The 22,530-nt window shown below is 42.1% G+C and overlaps 4 gene segments (V, D, J or C); 3 read left to right on the top strand and 1 right to left on the bottom strand.

The window, feature by feature from the left end:
• Nucleotides 1-22,530, top strand: part of LOC121188595 — a 235,660-nt gene that overhangs the window by 88,831 nt on the left and 124,299 nt on the right.
• LOC121188598 overlaps nucleotides 1-22,530 on the top strand; it is a 208,054-nt gene that overhangs the window by 76,793 nt on the left and 108,731 nt on the right.
• The window catches only part of LOC121188596, a 98,872-nt gene that overhangs the window by 48,964 nt on the left and 27,378 nt on the right, over nucleotides 1-22,530 (bottom strand).
• The window catches only part of LOC121188599, a 127,684-nt gene that overhangs the window by 81,508 nt on the left and 23,646 nt on the right, over nucleotides 1-22,530 (top strand).

The raw sequence follows: 22,530 nt of genomic DNA, 5'->3' as shown, positions 1-22,530 counted from the left end.
GGGGTGTACTGTGGCTGTAGGTGAACCAGATTGGGGTCAGACCGAGTGGGGGGAGGGGGGAGGCTCTGTAAGCGTCCTTCACATTGGCATACAGCAGGTCTATTGTTCTGTTATGCCTCGTGGGACAGTCTACAGCCTGGTAGAAGGAGGCCAAGGTAGAGTCCAGGGTAGCGTGGTTAAAGTCCCCAGATATGACCATAAACGCATCAGGGTGCCTAGTCTGTAGTCGGGCAGTCACTGTGTGTATCTTCTCACAGGCAGCTGATGCATCTGCGCTCGGCGGAATGTAAACACCGAGTACGATCACGTGACTAAGCTCCCTTGGCAAGTAATATGGCCGCAGGCTAACGGCTAGCAGCTCCAAGTCCTTACAACACAGTACCTTTTTCACTGAGACATGTCCCGGGCAACACCAACGTTTGTTCACATAGATGATAACCCCTCCACATCTGCTCTTCCCGCAAGCGTTCGTGTCTCTGTCGGCTCTCACAGTAGTAAAACCCGGTAGATCCACGTTAGCGTCCGGTATCACATCGGTGAGCCACGTCTCTGTGAAGATGTATAAGCTGCACTCACGGTAACTCTGTTGGTTGTTCAGTGCAAGCAGCTCATCCATCTTGTTCGGTTATGAGTTGACGTTCCCCATTAAAATAGAGGGGATCGCTGGCTTGAAGCGTCTTTGTGTAGCCTTTAGCTTCGCTCCTGCCTTGCAGTCTCTGAACTTCCTCCTCAACTCTGCCGGCATGTTGTGCTGCATTCCGACGTTGGTCTTTAGTGCAAAAAGTTCCTCTCTTGAATAGACGAGACGAGAAAATACTGAATATATATTTGTTGATGTGAGTGTGGAAAAAACTTGGATGTGATTTAAAGAGTGAAGCTTTTTTCTTGTTAAATGAAGCTTTGAAATCTGTAGCTCAACGTTGCTCTGCCACAGTCAGTGGACTAAACCACAGAAGAAGAAAACAGACTTTACCATGAAGATCCTCAGTGTGGATCAGTATAATATCAGTGTGATGTCTGCACTTTACTGTCAGCACAACTTTCACATCATATTCATCTCAGCACACAAGTAAACAATGGAGTCTGACCTCAGAGTCTCCAGTCCACAGTCTGGACTCTGCAGAAAACCACACAGATCCTTCACTCCTGAATCCTGCAGTTTGTTTTCACTCAGCTCCAGGTGTCTCAGATGGGAGGGGTTGGACTTCAGAGCTGAGCCCAGAGAAGCACAGCTGATCTCTGACAAACTGCAGGAACTCAACCTGAATAAAGAATAAAAGATGTGAGTTTAGGAGACAAAGTTCCTGCTTGAAAGCGTTGAGTGTTTCATCATCTGTTCAGAGCTGAAGAAGGCTGAGAATGTACAAGTTTGGAAAATGGAAACTCCAAACACCTGAACCAACAGGATGCAGCTTAAAAACAGTCAGATACTAAAAGTCAAACACAGCTCTCATTAACTTCAGTCACTATAAACATCACAGATCATAAAGCAAAGAGTGAAGAAACATTTCTTTCTGTCTTAATGTGGAATATTTGCTTTGTATGTGAAGAAATATAAAAATCAACTGAAGGTGATAGTTAGTCACAATTATCTCTTTAGACACTGTTACAGTTAAGGATATAGCCCTTAGTAGGGCTGGCTCAGGCAACTGAATCATCCCCTAGTTATGCTGCTATAGGCCTAGGCTGCTGGGGGACGTCCCATGATGTACTGCGCACTTCTTCTTCTTTCTCTTTCTCTCCTCAGACCCACTCTCAAATTTATTAGCCTTTATTACATGTCATTAACTCTGTGTCCTCTCTGTCCCGTAGTCCTGTGTTTGTTTCTCTCTGGTCTCTCTTTCTCTGTACCTTTCTGCAGGTACCTCTGGCTCCGGAGCTGCATGTCCTATGGTCCTGGCTCCACCCACCTGCTGCTGTTTATTGTTTACAATGATCTATTTCTAACATGTTTAATGTTCCATTCTGCTACAGATAAATATTTGATTAATATTCTTTGCAAACTGTAATGTAAATAATTACCAGTCATGACAGCTTTTTGCCTCCGTGCTCTGTTTCATAATTCTAATCTGCTGAGCACACATTATCAAATAACTGTTCACTAACTGTAATGTAAATACTGACCCACATTGTCTGTATTATGCTGCATGTCCTTCTCCCCCTCTCCTCCATTCCTAGCTGTCCTATCTTCCTCCTTTTCCTCCTTTCACCCAGCCCGGCCATCGGCAGGAGGGTCCCCCATCTGAGCCAGGTTCTGCTCAAGGTTTCTTCCTGTTAAAAGGGAGTTTTTCCTTGCCACTGTCGCCTTAAGTGCTTGCTCTGGGGTCAGGCTCTGGGTCTCTGTAAAGCGCTTTGAGACAATTTTGATTGTGGAAGGCGCTATATAAATAAAATTGAATTGAATTGAATTGAATTGAAGATGAAATTGTTCCAAAGTAAAGAGTCAATTAGCAAGTGTTGGATTTTGAATCTTCATTCAATGAGTTTGAAATATGAAGCTGAACAAGATGCTCAGTGTGGATCAGCATCAAATCTCTGAGCTCAAATCTCCTTCAAAAAGTCCCACATTCACACTCAGGTTTAACAGTTTGGAAGTTTTCAAAGTGTTCACTAAGGTTTCAAATGAAATAATAATAGTTTGAGCCTTTGATGTTTTGAGTGTGACTGAAGTTTGTGTTGAGAGTTTGAGAAGCTGCAGACATTCAGCACATGTGCAGTGTGTTGAATGAGACATTTCATCACATTCCAGTCATGTGTCTTTGGTCCAAAGCAAGTTCAGCTTCATCCAACACTCTCTGCTCACACATTTGAATCTGCTGTTCCAGCATTGCATTCTGGGATTCCTGGCCCCACCTTCCTGGTGGCTGTCAGCTTAGGGGGGGTCTGTGTCCCTGTGACAAAGACACAGTGGGACGCTGACACCCAGTGGGCTCAGTGATTGGTCGGCTGTGTGGAGCTGAGAAAGGAGCCAGGGTTTGAACTTCTCTCTCTGCTCTGTTTTCATTGGTTCCACAAATATTTGTGTCCCTGTTCAGCTCAGCAGCTGAGTGTAGCTCTATGAATGTCTTCAGGAGACACTGTGTGAAAATGTCCTCTCCGTATTTAAACCATGGTGACGTGTCCTCTCTGTGACAGCAGGCTTTTCACTGTGCCTGTGAGTGAGGCCATTGGGAGCAGCTATGAACACTTGTACCTTCAGACCTGCTTACACGTGTTGTACAGATCAGTTCTTGTCAAACATCCTGATCTCAATGAGACTTTGTGAATAACACAAGCTCAACTCAGTCAAACTGCTGACACTGTCAATGTGGACTGTAAGAGTCAGAATCCAAATCATTTTCAAAGCTTTAAAAATCACTTTGAAAATCAGAGTCAGCACTTTCACAACTTCCTTTCAACCATTTCACACTTTGAATGTTAGAAATTCTGAAGGAGATTTGACCTAATAAATACTGAATAAAGCACAACTTTCACATCATATTCATCTCAGCACACAAGTAAACAATGGAGTCTGACCTCAGAGTCTCCAGTCCACAGTCTGGACTCTGCAGAAAACCACACAGATCCTTCACTCCTGAATCCTGCAGGCTGTTTCCACTCAGGTCCAGGTGTCTCAGATGGGAGGGGTTGGACTTCAGAGCTGAGGCCAGAGAAGCACAGCTGATCTCTGACAACCTGCAGCCCCTCAACCTGAATAAAGAATAAAAGATGTGAGTTTAGGAGACAAAGTTCCTGCTTGAAAGCGTTGAGTGTTTCATCATCTGTTCAGAGCTGAAGAAGGTTGAGAATGTACAAGTTTGGAAAATGGAAACTCCAAACACCTGAACCAACAGGATGCAGCTTAAAAACAGTCAGATACTAAAAGTCAAACACAGCTCTCATTAATATTAATGACAACATGCTGCTGCTTCAATAAAGACGTAGTGACTTCAGCTCTTAAACTCTTCCAGCTCCACCAGTGGCTCCATCTATACAAACTCATGTTGTTGACATTTGTTTCAGATTCTACTAAAGATCCTAAAGTTTTGACAGAGAACAAACATGTCAGGCTGAAGTTTGGAGGAAAGTCAACAAATGATTGAGACAAAATGGAAAAGATTTTCACTTCATGTAACGGTGACGACATTTAACAAACATGCTGAGTTTGCTCTGAATATCTGAGTCACTTTGACTTTAGTCTCATCACTTTCTAGTCGTGTTGGAAGAAGAAAATACTGAATATATATTTGTTGATGTGAGTGTGGAAAAAACTTGGATGTGATTTAAAGAGTGAAGCTTTTTTCTTGTTAAATGAAGCTTTGAAATCTGTAGCTCAACGTTGCTCTGCCACAGTCAGTGGACTAAACCACAGAAGAAGAAAACAGACTTTACCATGAAGATCCTCAGTGTGGATCAGTATAATATCAGTGTGATGTCTGCACTTTACTGTCAGCACAACTTTCACATCATATTCATCTCAGCACACAAGTAAACAATGGAGTCTGACCTCAGAGTCTCCAGTCCACAGTCTGGACTCTGCAGAAAACCACACAGATCCTTCACTCCTGAATCCTGCAGGTTGTTTTCACTCAGCTCCAGGTGTCTCAGATGGGAGGGGTTGGACTTCAGAGCTGAGCCCAGAGAAGCACAGCTGATCTCTGACAAACTGCAGGAACTCAACCTGAATAAAGAATAAAAGATGTGAGTTTAGGAGACAAAGTTCCTGCTTGAAAGCGTTGAGTGTTTCATCATCTTTTCAGAGCTGAAGAAGGTTGACAATGTACAAGTTTGGAAAATGGAAACTCCAAACACCTGAACCAACAGGATGCAGCTTAAAAAAAGTCAGATACTAAAAGTCAAACACAGCTCTCATTAACTTCAGTCACTATAAACATCACAGATCATAAAGCAAAGAGTGAAGAAACATTTCTTTCTGTCTTAATGTGGAATATTTGCTTTGTATGTGAAGAAATATAAAAATCAACTGAAGGTAAAGATGAAATTGTTCCAAAGTAAAGAGTCAATTAGCAAGTGTTGGATTTTGAATCTTCATTCAATGAGTTTGAAATATGAAGCTGAACAAGATGCTCAGTGTGGATCAGCATCAAATCTCTGAGCTCAAATCTCCTTCAAAAAGTCCCACATTCACACTCAGGTTTAACAGTTTGGAAGAAAGTTTTCAAAGTGTTCACTAAGGTTTCAAATGAAATCTTTCATATTGTGTGAAATCATAGTTTGAGCCTTTGATGTTTTGAGTGTGACTGAAGTTTGTGTTGAGAGTTTGAGAAGCTGCAGACATTCAGCACATGTGCAGTGTGTTGAATGAGACATTTCATCACATTCCAGTCATGTGTCTTTGGTCCAAAGCAAGTTCAGCTTCATCCAACACTCTCTGCTCACACATTTGAATCTGCTGTTCCAGCATTGCATTCTGGGATTCCTGGCCCCACCTTCCTGGTGGCTGTCAGCTTAGGGGGGGTCTGTGTCCCACAGTTTGTGTCCCTGTGACAAAGACACAGTGGGATGTTGACACCCAGTGGGCTCAGTGATTGGTCGGCTGTGTGGAGCTGAGAAAGGAGCCAGGGTTTGAACTTCTCTCTCTGCTCTGTTTTCATTGGTTCCACAAATATTTGTGTCCCTGTTCAGCTCAGCAGCTGAGTGTAGCTCTATGAATGTCTTCAGGAGACACTGTGTGAAAATGTCCTCTCCGTATTTAAACCATGGTGACGTGTCCTCTCTGTGACAGCAGGCTTTTCACTGTGCCTGTGAGTGAGGCCATTGGGAGCAGCTAAGAACACTTGTGCCTTCAGACCTGCTCACACGTGTTGTACAGATCAGTTCTTGTCAAACATCCTGATCTCAATGAGACTTTGTGAATAACACAAGCTCAACTCAGTCAAACTGCTGACACTGTCAATGTGGACTGTAAGAGTCAGAATCCAAATCATTTTCAAAGCTTTAAAAATCACTTTGAAAATCAGAGTCAGCACTTTCACAACTTCCTTTCAACCATTTCACACTTTGAATGTTAGAAATTCTGAAGGAGATTTGACCTAATAAATACTGAATAAAGCACAACGTTCACATCATATTCATCTCAGCACACAAGTAAACAATGGAGTCTGACCTCAGAGTCTCCAGTCCACAGTCTGGACTCTGCAGAAAACCACACAGATCCTTCACTCCTGAATCCTGCAGGTTGTTTTCACTCAGCTCCAGGTGTCTCAGATGGGAGGGGTTGGACTTCAGAGCTGAGGCCAGAGAAGCACAGCTGATCTCTGACAACCTGCAGCCCCTCAACCTGAATAAAGAATAAAAGATGTGAGTTTAGGAGACAAAGTTCCTGCTTGAAAGCGTTGAGTGTTTCATCATCTGTTCAGAGCTGAAGAAGGTTGAGAATGTACAAGTTTGGAAAATGGAAACTCCAAACACCTGAACCAACAGGATGCAGCTTAAAAACAGTCAGATACTAAAAGTCAAACACAGCTCTCATTAACTTCAGTCACTATAAACATCACAGATCATAAAGCAAAGAGTGAAGAAACATTTCTTTCTGTCTCTCAGTCTGACCTCAGAGTCTCCAGTCCACAGTCTGGAGTCTGCAGAAAACCACACAGCAGCTTCACTCCTGAATCTTGCAGGTCATTTTCACTCAGGTCCAGGTGTCTCAGATGGGAGGGGTTGGACTTCAGAGCTGAGGCCAGAGAAGCACAGCTGATCTCTGACAACCTGCAGTAACTCAACCTGAATAAAGAATAAATCATGTGGATAAAAATAATTTCTAATCCAATCAGATATGTCCTAATCAATGAGCTTTCACTAACATGAGTAGAGGGACTTTGTCCTTCTCTTATTGTGGATCATCATAATGTCAGCCTTCTACACACATCATCCAAATGTCACCACAACATTCATACAACTATTCATGTCAACACAGATTCATAACATGCTGCTGAGCTCAGTCAAGTCTGGAATTAGAAGATAAAGATCAAATCAGACATGTTGGACTCAAATCCTCTTCATCATTGAAGTTTTTACATGACCTTCTTCTTCCTGAACTTTGTGTCATTAAACAACATTAATGGACAAATTCACATTTCTTGACTTCAACCAACAGTCAGATGTCACACATTGATTTAAAGAGTCTTTGGTGGCAGTCGTCCTTCCTGTGGTCCACACTGACTGTGAAGTGGTCTCCTCCTAACACAACTACACTGTAAGAAATGACTTCATGAGTTCAGCTGTAGCTGAATGAAGCTGAAGGTGTGTGTTTCCTGATTCTACTCTCCTCTACACCAGGAGAGAAAACACCTGGTTCTGACTTATTTAACACAAAATATAGAAAGACTTTAAAGGAGCAGTGTGGAGGATTTAGGGGGATCTATTGGCAGAAATGGAAGGTAATATTCATAATTATGTTTCAAGTAGAGTTTAATCATCTGAAAAGTGAATTTGTGAAAACAAAAAGATTCAATATAACATGAATAAATGAACAAATGAATGTAAAATGTAACAGTTACTAATAAACAGAAAAACTTAACAGCAATAATCACAACCAACTGAAAAATCTACATTTGACAAACACAACATTTAAAACATCTCCAGAAAAACACACAGCTGACCTAAAGATTATAAAACTATTATGAGAATAATGAGAATAATTTCATACTGTGTATATTTGAAAAAACTAAAGTACTAATCTACACTGACTGATAATGTTAAAGATCATGTCTGGACTTACACAGCCTTTCTGCAGTTCCCCACAGCTGGGATCAGTCTCCGTCGTCCCTCCTCTGATGTGTTGTACTTCTTCAGGTCCAACTCATCCAGAACCTCCTCTGACATCTGCAGAACGTAAGCCAGAGCAGAACAGTGGATCTCAGAGAGTCTCTTCTCTGATCTGTTCTCTGACTTCAGGAACTCTTGGATCTCCTGATGTACTGAGCGGTCATTCATCTCCATCAGACAGAGGAAGATGTTGATGCTTCTGTCAGGAGAAACATCATATCTGTTCATATCCTTCAGGTTGTTGATGGCTCTCTGGATGATTTCTGGTCTGTTCTCTGTCTGACCCAGAAGGCCTCCTAAGAGTCTCTGGTTGGACTCCAGAGACAGGCCATGAAGGAAGCGAACAAACAGGTCCAGGTGGCCATTTTTACTCTGAAGGGATTTCTCCATGGCATCACTGAGGAGGACATCGAGTGATGGGTAGCTGCTATTGTTATTTTCAAAATGCTTAAAAGTTTTCCCATTAAAAGACTCTGGCTTTGAGTCCCAGTGTTTGTAGTCTTGTCCCAGGAAAGTCCTCAGCTCTCTTGTCTTCCTCTCTGTGTAACAGTGGAACATGTAGACTGCAGCCAGAAACTCCTGAATGCTCAGATGAACAAAGCAGTAGACTGTTTCCTGGAAGATCACACTCTCTCTTTTAAAGATCTCTGTACAAACTCCTGAGTAAACTAAGGCCTCTGTGACATCAAGACCACACTGCTCCAGGTCTTCTTGGTAGAACATGATGTTTCCTTTCTCCAGATGTTCAAACGCCAGCCTCCCCAGCTTCAGAAGAACTTCCCTGTCAGCCTTCATCAGCTCCTGTGGACTCGTCTCATGTCCCTCATCATACTTGTGCTTCTTCCTCTTTGTCTGAACCAGCAGGAAGTGTGAGTACAGGTCAGTCAGGCTCTTGGGCAGCTTTCCTCTCTGCTCTGTGGTCAACATGTGCTCCAGAACTGTAGCAGAGATCCAGCAGAAGACTGGGATGTGGCACATGATGTGGAGGCTTCGTGAAGTCTTGATGTGGGAGATGATCCTTCTGGCCTGCTCCTTCTCTCTGAACCTCTTCCTGAAGTAGTCCTCCTTCTGTGGGTCAGTGAACCCTCTGACCTCTGTCACCATGTCAACACACTCAGGAGGGATCTGATTGGCTGCTGCAGGTCGTGTGGTTATCCAGAGGCGAGCAGAGGGAAGCAGTTTCCCCCTGATGAGGTTTGTCAGCAGCACATCCACTGAGGTGGACTCTGTAACATCAGTCAGGATCTCAGTGTTGTGGAAGTCCAGAGGAAGTCGACACTCATCCAGACCGTCAAAGATGAACAGAACCTGGACCTCTTCAAACCTGCAGAGTCCTGCTTCTTTGGTTTCAGGAAAGAACAGATGAACAAGTTCCACCAAGCTGAACTTTTTCTCTTTCAGCACATTCAGCTCTCTGAACATGAATGGAAATGTGAAGTGTATGTCCTGGTTGACTTTGTCTTCAGCCCAGTCCAGAGTCAACTTCTGTGTTAAGACTGTTTTCCCAATGCCAGCCACTCCCTTTGTCATCACTGCTCTGATTGGTCCATCTCTTCCAGGTGAGGCTTTAAATATGTCTTCTTGTCTGATGCTTGTTTCTGGTCTGGCTGGTTTCCTGGATGCTGTTTCAATCTGTCTGACCTCATGTTCATCATTGACCTCTCCAGTCCCTCCCTCTGTGATGTAGAGCTCTGTGTAGATCTGATTCAGAAGGGTTGGGTTTCCTGCTTTAGAGATCCCCTCAAACACACACTGGAACTTCTTCTTCAGAGTAGATTTAAGTTTATGTTGACAAACTGCAGCAACATGTCCTGAATGAACAAACAAGAAACAACATCAATGACTGATTCATAAAGAAAACATGACATGTTCATCCCCCTATAGAACACACATGAACATATTTCCCTCCATGTCTTGAGATGTTAGTAAATGTCCCATTTGTCCATCATGTTGAATCTTTAGAGAAATCCTCTTACTGCTGTGCAGACAGTCAGCCAGCTCCTCCTGCTTCATTCTCCTCAGGAAGTTCACTGTGATCTTCACAAAAGCCTCTCTGCTGCTCCTCCTCTGCTCTTCATCCTCACCGTCCAACACCTCCTCATCCTCCCCCTGATTCTCTGAGCATTCTGGGTAATCTGGACTCACAACCTTCTGGATCTTCTTCAGCTCCTTCTTCACAAAAGTGACAATGTTCTCCTCCAGCAGCTGGAACAGAAAACTATATGAATGACACAATCAAAGTAAAACCATGGAGCCAAACATCAGATCCATGTTGGACACACTGACAATCCACTGCTCTAAAAAGTGCAGCATGGAGATTATTGTCAACACAACAGATGTCAAAGTAGTTGATGTCCATGTACAGACCATAAATATGGAGTCCAGGTGTGTTTGATGCTGCTGGGCAGACTGAGCACTGGGAACCTCTGAGCTCTCCTGGTCCACTCTGTGGAGGAATCATGAAGAATTAGCTCACATTATGTTTCCAGCATCTGTGAGTGTTTTATGCTTTGTACACAAACAACAGCTGCTTTTATGTTCTGTGGTGACTGTCCTGATTAAAGCAAACACTAATGTGCTGTGACATTCTCAATGAGAGGAAACAAGCAATCAATTCTGTACCTCATGACCTAGAGTCATCACAACAAGTCCACCTTTTAAATGATGAGTTTTAAGGACTCACACTGGGTTTGACAGAAGTCTCACCTCTGCTACAGGACACTAACACAAACACTGGAACTGGACAGGTGCTGAGTTACAGGGAGTTTTACTTCTGATCTGAATGACACATATAAGAACATAAGAAGTGCTTTTCTTGAAAAGAGAAACATCAACTTTGCCACTAAAGCCTGTGTTTCAGCCTGATCATGTTCATATACTGTGTCATTCCTGAAGCCTGGAGACAAAACACAATCACTTCATCTTTCATAGAAGACCAGTTATACAGGACAGCTGTCTGATACATTTTAAACTCAGCTGCAGCTCACTTCTTTGTAGCAGAGGGAGGCTGTCCTTTGAAATTAATGGGGTCACGCTTTGACCTGTCACTCTTCATGGACACACAGCTGGGCTCAGGTACTGGGAAGTCTGGTCTCTGATGGATCCTGGCGGGCACAGAGATTAAGACCATCAGGGACATGGGGACAGGGACAACATATCTATTATTCATACAGTGTTCTCATAGTAAAGAAGAAAACATGTAGTCAGTTGCAGCTCACTTCTTTGCAGCAGAGGGAGGCTGTCCTTTGAAATTAATGGGGCGACCCATTGACCTGTCACTCTTCATGGACACACAGCTGGGCTCAGGTCCATGTTCAGGTCCAGCAGAGTCTGGTGTGTGCTGCTGCTCTGGCCTTCAACACAACACACACAGAGCTTTGAGTGTGAATAATGATGGTGCAGTGATGTGAGTGCTGAGCTCCGACATGGAGAAGAGTCATGGACAGTTAGAGATCCTCATCTCACCTCTGAGCTTTGGTCTGGATCTCATGGTCCCCACACAGACTGCTTTTAGGGGGAGGGGCTCCCTCCTCTCTGTCCTCACACTGATTCATGATGCTGAATTCACATCCACATCAGCTCACACACACTTTCTACCTTCATCTGGAGAGAAAACACAAATCATTCATCTGCACATCAACTGAAATCATCCTCAGGTTCAGGTTCATGTTACTTTATTTGTACCTGTAGGTAGATTTGTTTTGCAGTCAGATGATCAGATGATGACGTCCTTTTAACACATATACAAAGAACACAAAGAAATATATCACAAAAGCAACACAGCTGACTATAAACATGATGATAAAAGTAAAGGTGCTCAAAGCTCCACTAATCAGGATCAAAGAGAGAGAAGGGTCAATAAAGAATAAGTAAAAGGTAAAATAACCTTTAGTTTAATACAAGATGAAAAAGAGAAAGAAGTTCAAAACCCAATAAAAATAAATTTAAAACCCACATAATAAATAAATAATGAAATAAATCCATAAATAAGTAAGTATGTGCAATGTATCACTGCAGCTTGTTCAACTCTGTGACAGCAGCAGGAACAAAGCTGTTTTTATATCACTGGGTTTTACATCTTGGGACAATAAACCTCTGCCCGGAGGGAAGAAGCTGAAAGTGGCAGTGCAAAGGGTGGAGTCATCATTAATAATGGAGGTAGCTGTCCTCTGTACCTGTCTGCTGTACAGGGACGCTGGACTTGGCTGGGACTCACCAAGCAGACGACTAGACCACTTAACTATTTGGTCTGAGGACTTCCTCTGTTTTAAAGTTGTCTGACTGAACCATGACACTAAAGAAAATGATAAAATGGATTCTATAAAAGAGAGAGAACATGCTCATTATGGTTCAGTTAATGTGAAAATGTACAAGTTTCCTTAAACAGTGTAAACGTTGCTGAGCCTTTTTACAAACCACTTCACAATTTTCTTCAAAAGTCAATTTGCTGTCAATGATAGTCCCAAGATATTTGTAAGACTGCACATACTCAATGGTCTGACCTTTAATTACAGTGACTTGGTGCCTGTGGGGTTTCCTCCTAAAATCAATGAGCATATCTTTGGTTGTTGTAGCATTTAGCTGCAGGTAGGATTCCTCACACCACTGAACTAAATCATCAATGACTGGTCCATGGCTGCTCTCACCGTCCTGGAGGAGACTAACAATAGCACTTTATGATGCTTCTGCTGTCATGTCTGCTCTGACACATGTTTGTGTATAAAATGAACAATAGTGGTGACAACACACACCCTTGAGGAGAAACAGTGGAAGAACACCTTTGGTCAGACAATGTACTGTTGACCCTCACTCTCTGTGTCCTGTTGGTTAAAACATCCAGAATCCAACCCACCAGATTATTATTTAAATCAAACTGTTGTAGGAGCCTTTCAATCCAGTGCATGTTCAGTTTGCTTCAGGACCTCAGATCTGACCAGTTTCTCTAAAGTTTTCATTCAAATTGAAGTCACCGCGACTGGTCTTTAAGTTTATATTTCAGTTGCTGAGTTTCTGTGCTAAAATCAAAGGAATCAAAACAACAATAAAAACAATTCAGAGCATTATCCAGCTCTGTGTCTGAGTTCCAACCATCTAAAAGACACGAGTACTGTGCTCTGAAGGTCTGCAGTAGTTTTCATGCTTGCCCAGGCTGAACCAAGTTTGTTTGCTGACATCAATGACTGGTCCATGGTTTGTTCTTAGGAAATATTTAAACACGCTTACAGGGAATGATCATATCATTGCAAAAGACCATGTATGAGAATGTTATGTCCACCAATGAGTCCAAATCAAATGCCGGCCTCACACTCATAAATGGCCATTTTTCAGAGCTTGATGAGTGAGTAGGATTGTTCTGAATGTTTAATTGTTAAATGTTAAGTGTTTAATTGTTAAGAAGTTCTAGCATATAAACCATTTTATGGTTAAATGTTTTAATACATACTAAGATGTACTGTGCTGTGCACTTAAGGGTTGAAGCTGAAATCACTTCTGTTATGTCAAATGCTGAAGTTAGAGGCCCATACATAGTCTTTTGCAACAAACCATGATTTACCAAATCAGTCAAAGCAGAATTAGAAAGCAGAACTGGAAAACAAGATGTCAGCAAACAAACTTGGTTCAGCCTGGGCAAGTATGAAAACTACTGCAGGCCTTCAGAGCACAGAGCTCAGTGCTTGTGTCTTTTTAGATGGTTGGAACTCAGACACAGAGCTGGATAATGCTCTGAATTGTTTTTATTGTTGTTTTGATTCCTTTGATTTTAGCACAGAAACTCAGCAACTGAAACATAAACTTAAAGACCAGTCGCGGTGACTTCAATTTGAATGAAAACTTTAGAGAAACTGGTCAGATCTGAGGTCCTGAAGGAAACTGAACATGCACTGAGCTGTGGAACTCTGCAACTCCTCCAGAGGTGCCATGCACTGCAAATGATTTAGTTCTTACCAAGATTTAAAAAAAATTTTAGATTTAGAAGTGTTAGATAATTTATATTTTTATTTAGTTAATTTCTTATTTTAAATCAAGCAGAATCTTATCTTTCTTGTCTCAAAAAGGTTTGTGGTTTGTTGTTGGGAAATATTTAAACACGCTTACAGGGAATGATCATATCCATGCAAAAGACCATGTACGAGCATGTTATGTCCACCAATGAGTCCAAATCATCCCCACAGAACTGTGTGAAAACATCCCAGTCTGTGCAGTTAAAACATCCCTGGAGACAGAGCATCGACTCATCTGTCCAGACCTTTATGTCCCTGATCTTTTTCTTCTCCCTCTTTAAAACAGTTTTATATGTGGGCAGCAAATGCACACAGCTGTGATCAGAGGAGCCCAAAGGAGGGAGAGGAAGAGATTTATAGACCCCCTGTATCAACCCATGGCACAGGTCCGGTGTCTTTTCCCACCTGGCTGGACAGGAGACAAACTGGTAAAAGTTTTGAAGTGTCTTATTCAGACTTACGTGGTTAAAATCCTTTCATATCTTTCACACACGATTCAGAGACGAGCATTTCCATTCACTGACACACAGATTGAGTGACTGAGATCCACTGATTTTATCTGACAATCTGTTTGTCTGCAGTGTTTCTGTAGAAAATGACTTGATGAAACAAGCTGCAGGTGATTATTCCACACAAAACAACTGAGACTCAGTTCATTTCTCCTCAATATTATTCCAGGGGCCCTTCTAGTTGGGGCTCCTGGCACTTTCCAGCCTTTTCTAATAGTAAAGTTTGAGATATGAAGCAGCAACAACAAACCAAAACCAAACCAAACAGCAGAGACACAGATGGACATCAATAAAAACAGCAAATATGTCCTGACAGACAGTTTTTCTGTTTGTACTGTGACCAGCCACAGAGATATAATCACCTATCAGAGCCGCTGAGATGCTTTATTGTGAGAGTATTTATGGATTTGGGTCTTTATCATCTAATTCATCAGGTAGAGTTTGTCCTGATAGGACCAGGAGGCCTCTGACTCTGTGGATGGAGTGTTAACTGTCTCTCTGAAAATCACATAGAGGCTGAAAAACCCTGTCAGTCCCTCTGAGCTCAGTCCCGTAGAGTTCATCTAATGACAGAGAAAGTCAGAGCTGTTCTCCAGCCGCTGTCCGGCCGAGCTCAGACCGCATTTAGCGGCTCAGACTGCGGGAGAGCAGCGGCTCAGGTCCGCCTCCTCCACAGGCTGATTCAGGCAGGAAAAGCTGCCTTCAGTCAGCAGTAAGTGGAGCCACAGACTAACAAAGGCTCCGTGTTCAGCTACTGACCATCAGCTCACTCTGCTTCTACTCTGACTCCACCGCTTCTACTGCAAATGTCCACACAACATAGCGGATAATCACGGTCCTCCTCCTGCCTCATCCCGACTTTACAGTGACAACTCAGAGTCTACACAACTAAAGTATAAAGAAAACCACAACAACTCCAAAAAACTCGAACATCAGATAATTCAGGTAACTACAGGAAATGCTGACGAGTAAAACATTAAAAGTGAAATTTACCTTCAGACAGAAAATCATCTGCGCCTCAAACTTCGGTCAAAGTGAAAGTAAACTTTCAGAAACCGTGGGATACAGTGATGGGAATTCCGACTCTTTTAAGAGAGGCGGTTCTTATGGTTCAGAATCAGAGTCAGAAAAACTTTATTAATCTCTAGCGAAATTCTTTGGTTATGGACAAACTCCCAATTGAAAATCAAGAAAAGAAGAACAATTGCACATTGAACTGTGTACACAGAGAATAGATGCATCTAAAATAAATAAGGTGAAAAATAAAATAAAAAATATAAAAAGAGCCGCTCTTCCCCCTCCAAGTCGTTCCTCAGATTTTTATTTATTTATTTATTTATTTATTCTGGCTGCTTAAATGAATTTATTACTAAAATAATGTAAAATTCTGTATGAAATGAATTACAAATGTAAAAAACATTGTTTCAAAAGTTTATTGTTTACATGGCTTATTATACTCAACATTGAACAGAGTGCTAAAAAAATCAATTTTAAGTGCAAAAACAAATCCTCATCTCAATTTGACAAAAAGATCCAATCTCTGATTGGATGTATAATATTTGTAAATTTTTAACTATTTACAGTGAAACAACACAGAGAAGCTTAGAGACTCACACAAGAAAATATAAATGAAAATGTGTAAATCAAAAATAAAAAATCAGCATCCAGGTAACAGTTTTAGTTCGTCTTTAGTGAAGATTGACATCAAGAAAAAACAAATGCCTCAGATTTGAGAGGTTGATCCTGTGTGTGCTGTGTCTGTAACTCCCCCCTCCCCCTCCTGCTCAGTGTGGACACACAGACACCACCACACAAAATGTAGCTGACCAATCACTTGCAGCTTGAACACAAAAAAAAAGAAACAAAGCAGCTCCGGCTCCCAGGCAGAAGTCGGCTCGGATCGTTCACTTCAAGATTCTGCTCTAAGAGCTGTTTCATTCACCACCGACACATCACTGCTTACTAACACTCACCTTCTTAAGAGCGCTGTGTCATGTCTCTTGTCTGCTGATGTCAAAGTAGATGAGGACTGCATCAGTGTCAGTGTAGGACAGAGGACACACGTTGTCATAGCTCCTTCAATTAACCCTTGTGTGGTGTTCATATTTTTGTTCCTCATGTTACAAATGAAACAAGGTTTTTCAGAACAACTCTTGATTTTTCTCAGGGGCTCCTCCGTCAGGTTTACCTGTGTAGACTTGTAAGTTCAGCCACTTGGTTAGCTCAGTTGGTAGAGCACGAGACTCAATCTCTCAGGGTCGTGGGTTTGAACCCCACTCCGAGCGGCCTCCCATGGGCCCACCACCCGTGGGAGGTGCCATAGGACTTTGATGCATTGTGGAAGTCACCCCTACGACCTGGGCCTGGACCCAGGCAGATGATGACATGACAGTTCCAAGTATATGAGGAAGTGGCATCACATGACTTGTAAGTTCCAAGCATATGAGGAAGTGGCATCACATGACTTGTAAGTTCCAAGCATATGAGGAAGTGGCATCAAATGACTTGTAAGTTCCAAGCATATGAGGACACCATAAACTAAGCAGTGGCCCCTAAATAGCTGCTCATCAATGGCGACATTAAGACAGGGGGAGACAGTGCACCCACTTGTCCCACACTGTCCTGATGGCAGCTAGCTTGGGCAGACACACAAAACTCAAACACACACTAACAGGCCCAGACAGGTGGAGGAAAGAGTGAAGTTACACAGGACCTACAGTTTCCACTCTTTCATTAGCCCTGGGTCCAGTGGACCCGAACATCCTGTATGTAATATGGTGTGTACAGTGTGTGGTCATTGAAAATGTATTCTGATATATGTTCTTCACAGAAAATGAGTCTGAGTTTGAAAAATCATTTTTCATTCTTCTTTTGATAAAAAATGAAAATGGTCCCATAGACCTGATCACCGTAAAGAAACATCTACAGGTCAGCTGATTTACTTTATATAAACATTGTTTCTTAGTGTAATCGAGGCGGCGTTCAGAGAAGTGACTGTAAAGTTGATTGTGAGAGGATTTTCCTCATTCATTAGCATTTCAGCAGACTCAAACATTACTGTGATGTATGTGACAACGTGGTAAAATCAGTCAGGGATAACTGAACTGGATGTTGTGTCACACTCTAACCTCCACTCCTGTGTCTACTACAGTGGTGCTGGATTAACAAAGTCATTAGGATTCATCCTGCTGGGAAGGAAAATGTCTTCACCAAATTCTGTGACAATACATTGAGTAGATGTGAAGATATTTGACTGGACAAACAAAACATTTGACCTACTAATGGCAGAGAAAACAGCAGAGTCATCAGGATTGATCCTCTAGAGACTATGAAAGAACAAACTTTGATGGAAATCCATCAGTTTAGCTATTTCATTCTGACTGACAGAGCAAGCAACACTGCCAACCCTCCAGCCTCACTGCCAGTGTTAATACCAACCACAGAAGAAGAGATATCACACCTACACCACTATGAGTGCAGCTGCACCCACACACACCTGAGGAACAATAAGCCACAGTGAGGACCAAAGGGAAGTGGCTGCCACATGTATTCACTGTATATGACCAGGGGCTGATTCATAGCACTGTCTCCTTTTATAAACTTTGTCAACCAAAAAGGTTTTAAGCCTAATTTTAAAATTACAGAGGGTGCTGCTTCCTGAATCCTTATCTTCATATTCACTGCTTGTTAATTGTTTAGTTTACTCAGCTGTTCATTTATTTATAACTAAGTAGTGTGGCCCAATATAAATAGTACAGGCATTGTAATGTTGTAGTTTCACCACAAGAGGGAGTTGGTGGTTTGGAGTCGCTCCTGGTCAGCTGACGTAAGATAAGATAAGATAAGATAAATCTTTAATTGTCCCACAATGGGGAAATTACACTTTTACAGCAGCAAAGAGCAGAATCAATAGGGTACAGGCTGTTATGACTGAACTAGGACTTGAACCCAAATGCACGACTCGATGACAAAAGTACAAAGAAAATGATTTTATTCACAAAGTAACAACTGAAAATCACTCTAGGAGGTAACAAAGTAACAACTGAAAATCACTCATTTGAGGAGAAAAGGCAAATGTGCTAAACAAAGTAAGAAAGAAAATCTAACAACAAGAACAGAGGTTATGATTAGGATAAAGTAGCAACAGAAAAACACGACCTGACTTGGCAAGGGAAACATGTACAAAGGCTGGTTGTCTGACAACATGACAAGACGAACTGGCACAGGACATGGGGAGACGCAGACTATATATACACACAACAGGTAAGGGGACACAGGTGGAAACAATTAGGGCGGGGAAACAATTACAACGGTGGGAAACAAGACAAAGACAGGAAGTAGAACTAGACAAGATACACTAGGGCAGCGATTTCAAAATAAAGCAAGAAGCCACAAGACAATATAGACACCAGAAAAAAACATAACTTGACATAAATTTACAGACTATGACACAGGCACTCAGAATATACAGGCAAAAGAACTCAAAATATACAGATAATATACACAGATAATGCAGATAAAAAGAATATAAAGACTCCAAGAAAAATAATAATAAATACTATAAACAGTATGTTTGAGCAGTATGGGATAAAAAAAAAAAAAGGCTGCACATATAGCACCAATTTAAGTCCAGATAAGTCCAGACGTCGACATGTGATTGTGTTGCTCCAATGATCCATAGACGGGAGCGCATCATTGATAATGCTGCTGTGAACAGTACATGATGGTACTCATCATTCACATTAATAGGATGAAAGGTGACAAATAAAAAAATCAGACTGTGCTGTATTAAAAAATGAGCCTTGTGGTTCATATAGTACAAGAAAAAGAGACAAACTGACTGTCCACTGTGTGAAATGACTCATAAACAAATGTATTGCATCCACACTCCCTGTTCTACTGGAAACTTTCAAGGCTGAACTGCCAACCAGGCCAAGCAGGCTGCCCTATAGGTCCTCAGACCCTGAAACCCCCTTGTTTTGAAATGTGTGTCTCAGTTTTATAAATATCAAATGAAATGATGAGAGAGAGCCTCTCTATCATCTCTCTCTTTTGTGTAATGATCTTAAACGAACACACATCAAACCTGGGGCTTTGTAGTTTTCCATCATAAAATCACTAGTTGGTGTAGGACATACAGAGTGAGGTAAAGAGGACTCAGGTGGGGCCACACATCATTTTTGCCCCCACTGCCCAGAGAGACTTTATCCAGCCATGATCTCCCATGATCTTCTTTGCAGGATAAACTTAACAGGAACATCACAGCCTCAGGTATTTAGTTTTTTAGTCAGGGTTACAGTCAGGGAAGGATGTAACATGAGACTGAGGTGTATCGTGCAGCTTCCGCAGTAATATGGCCGATGTACCGGTCCGTCCTGGTAAATAAGGAGCTGAGCCAAAAGGCGAAGCTCTCGATTTACCGGTCACTCTACGTTCCTAGTCTCACCTGTGGTCATGAGCTTTGGGTCATGACTGGAAGGACAAGATCTCGGATACAAGAGGCTGAAATGAGTTTCCACCGCAGGTTGGCTGGGCGCTCCCTTAGGGTGAGGGGCTCGGTCATCAGGGAGGAGCTCGGAGTACAGCCACTGCTCCTCCACATCGAGAGGAGCCAGCTGAGGTGGCTCAGGCATCTATTTAGGATGCCCCCTGGACGCCTCCCTGGGGAGGTGTTCTGGGCATGTCCCACTGGCAGGAGGCCCCGGGGAAGACCTAGGACACGCTGGAGGGACTATGTCTCTTGGGATTCCCCCAGAAGAGCTAGAAGAAGTGTCCAGGGAGAGGGAAGTCTGGACAGACTAATGGGTTAATTTATGTGTGAAGCACAGACATAGTCGCGTGTAAATGAGAATACTATGGGAAAATACCATTATATTACCACCAATGTATTACTAATATATGCATTAATTTATGAATAAAATATATTAGTGTTACTGAAGGAGCTTTGGAGGGAATAATTTTATTTGACATAAACACACATTTAGATATTTTCTCAGCCTGTTCTCTAACAAATTTCTTCTTTAAATTCACATAAAAACAAATCAAAACACACAAAATTAAAAAATTAAAAAAACAATAATTGGCTGTTTATCAGAAAAGTATCTGTGTACACAGGCACTGGGCCCAACTTAATAATGTTACTCAAGCACAGCTGGAGCGAATAATAGCAAAATATTTTTCCACTGTATCATACTGTATACTGAAGCTGAACTGTGAGGGATTCATGGAAAAAACAGATTTTTCCTTTATTACTATACATGAAAGAGTTTATTTGCATTTAGTTTGAAGGGAGTCAGTGGAGATGTTAGATAGTAAAACGTTACAGACTGGCGATGCCTCCCACCCCCAGGATTGACATCCTCTCAGTTTAACTTGGTCCTGTCCAGTGTTGCCATGGCTGCCAGTCACATCATATCCCCAAGTTGCTGAGATGTGGTTTTGCCTGTAAAGTCCTGATGTGGGCCTCTGTCCCTCTGCTGGGAGCAGCAGAAAAACCTGTCTTCAGTTTCTCTGGTTGTCCTGCAGACAGCCGTCCCACTGATTGTTTGTCCTCCTGCAGGTCTTTATGCGCTGCCCGGATGATGCTGAACAGTTGTGCTGAGTGTGCGTTTGTTTGGGCCTCGGTCGGTGCTTTATGCTAAGTGATCAGTAAGTTTGATGAGTGTCTGCTGTTCAGAGACCAGTGGGAGTGGTTGTATGTTGATGAGAGCTGTGGATGGTGGAAGTGTGGAGTGGAGGTGTGTGCTGGAGTGTTACGTGTGTGATTTCCTTGGCTGTTGCTGTGAATGGGGGCTTTGTGGAGTGGGCTGTAGCAGCTCATTGTTTGGCCGAGGTGGTAAACCACACTCTGTCTCATCTGGCAATCGAGCGAGTCAGTATTTGTCGTCCTGAGCAGCATCCACACTCGTTAAATATGTGGCGTTAGCTGTGTGTAACAGCACCTCTGCTCTTTTTCCTCAGAGCTTCGTGTTGAATCCACTGATGTTACAGCAGCAGTCTGAGAGGACTTTAAGTCAACTAGTTTGACCTGGACCTTGACTTTCTCGCTGTGTCCATCTCTGTAACAGGCTGCCATGAGACTCCTGCTGTCCTGTTGGACCAGAGCCCCAGCACCCAGCCCTCCACCTCTGCTCCACAGACCATACCAGACAGTGTCCCGCAGGACGTCAGTGCTCTAAATGTATAGACAAGTGTTGGTTTTCACCTGCCTCCTGTCTTTGTGTTGGTCAGAAGCATTTTATCTAAGCTCAGTGGTCAGCACACACATTTGTCCCACTCTACTGCAGCAGTCTAAAGGGTGTAGCTGATCCAGTCTGACCTTCCTTCTCCTCCACTCTCTGTCTCTGTAAAATGATCCAGCCCAGAGTCCTCCCACAGCCTGTGGCCCACGTTCAGCAGGATGATGTCATGCACTTGTCCCTCTGGCCCGTCCCCCAGCCTGGTGCTCACCGTCCCTCTGCTTTTGATGCACTGGAGTTTCTCTCTTTTAGTATTTAAAAGTTCTTCTTTCAAACTTTCATTTTCTTCTACACTTTCCTAAAAAAAAAAAAAGTATATATGTTTATTGCATGTTAGTAAATAGATGTAGTAGTAAGTTTGGACTTTTTACTCTTTTTACTGTTTAGATAAGTTTCTAGTCTTCTAGTCTAGTCTAGTTTAGTGTGTAAGATACATTTTAACTCTTAATTGTATTTAATAACGCTTAATAAAAAAAAAGGAAAAATTAATTAGAATTTAGTTGGTTGAAATACTTTGCTAAATACTTTGGGACTTATGTACTAAGATGCACAAAACCTGTATAAGTCCCAAAGTATTTAGAAAAGTATTTCAACCATTGAAAACATTTCTAAATGTAATGATTCTGTCAATTGAGACCAAACTGACTTCCATGACAGAGGTAAAAGGCAGTTCATATGTCAGTATAATGACAGAACATACACAACAGAAAATACTAATCAAAAATACAATGCTTTTTTTTGGGGATGATTTTTTATTCTTTTCTGACCTAATTTTTAGTTTATCTAAAGAATTTTTTTGTTTGATAAATTTCCCATTTTCCTTTAAATTAATGTTTAAAATTCTAATGTACATTTATTAACTGATGAATATATTCAAACGTGCATTAGGTGTGTTATGTGAGAGCATGTCACACTGACTCCAGCCACTAGAGGTCAGGAGTGCACAGTTTTAAAGTGCTCTGATTATGTCAGTTTCTGAGTCTCACAGTCTGAATTAATGTGAGTGATTTACAA

Source organism: Toxotes jaculatrix, chromosome 10 (genome assembly GCF_017976425.1).
Source record: "Toxotes jaculatrix isolate fToxJac2 chromosome 10, fToxJac2.pri, whole genome shotgun sequence".
Classification (NCBI taxonomy): Eukaryota; Metazoa; Chordata; class Actinopteri; family Toxotidae; genus Toxotes; species Toxotes jaculatrix.
This window is presented reverse-complemented; position numbering and strand designations above follow the sequence as displayed.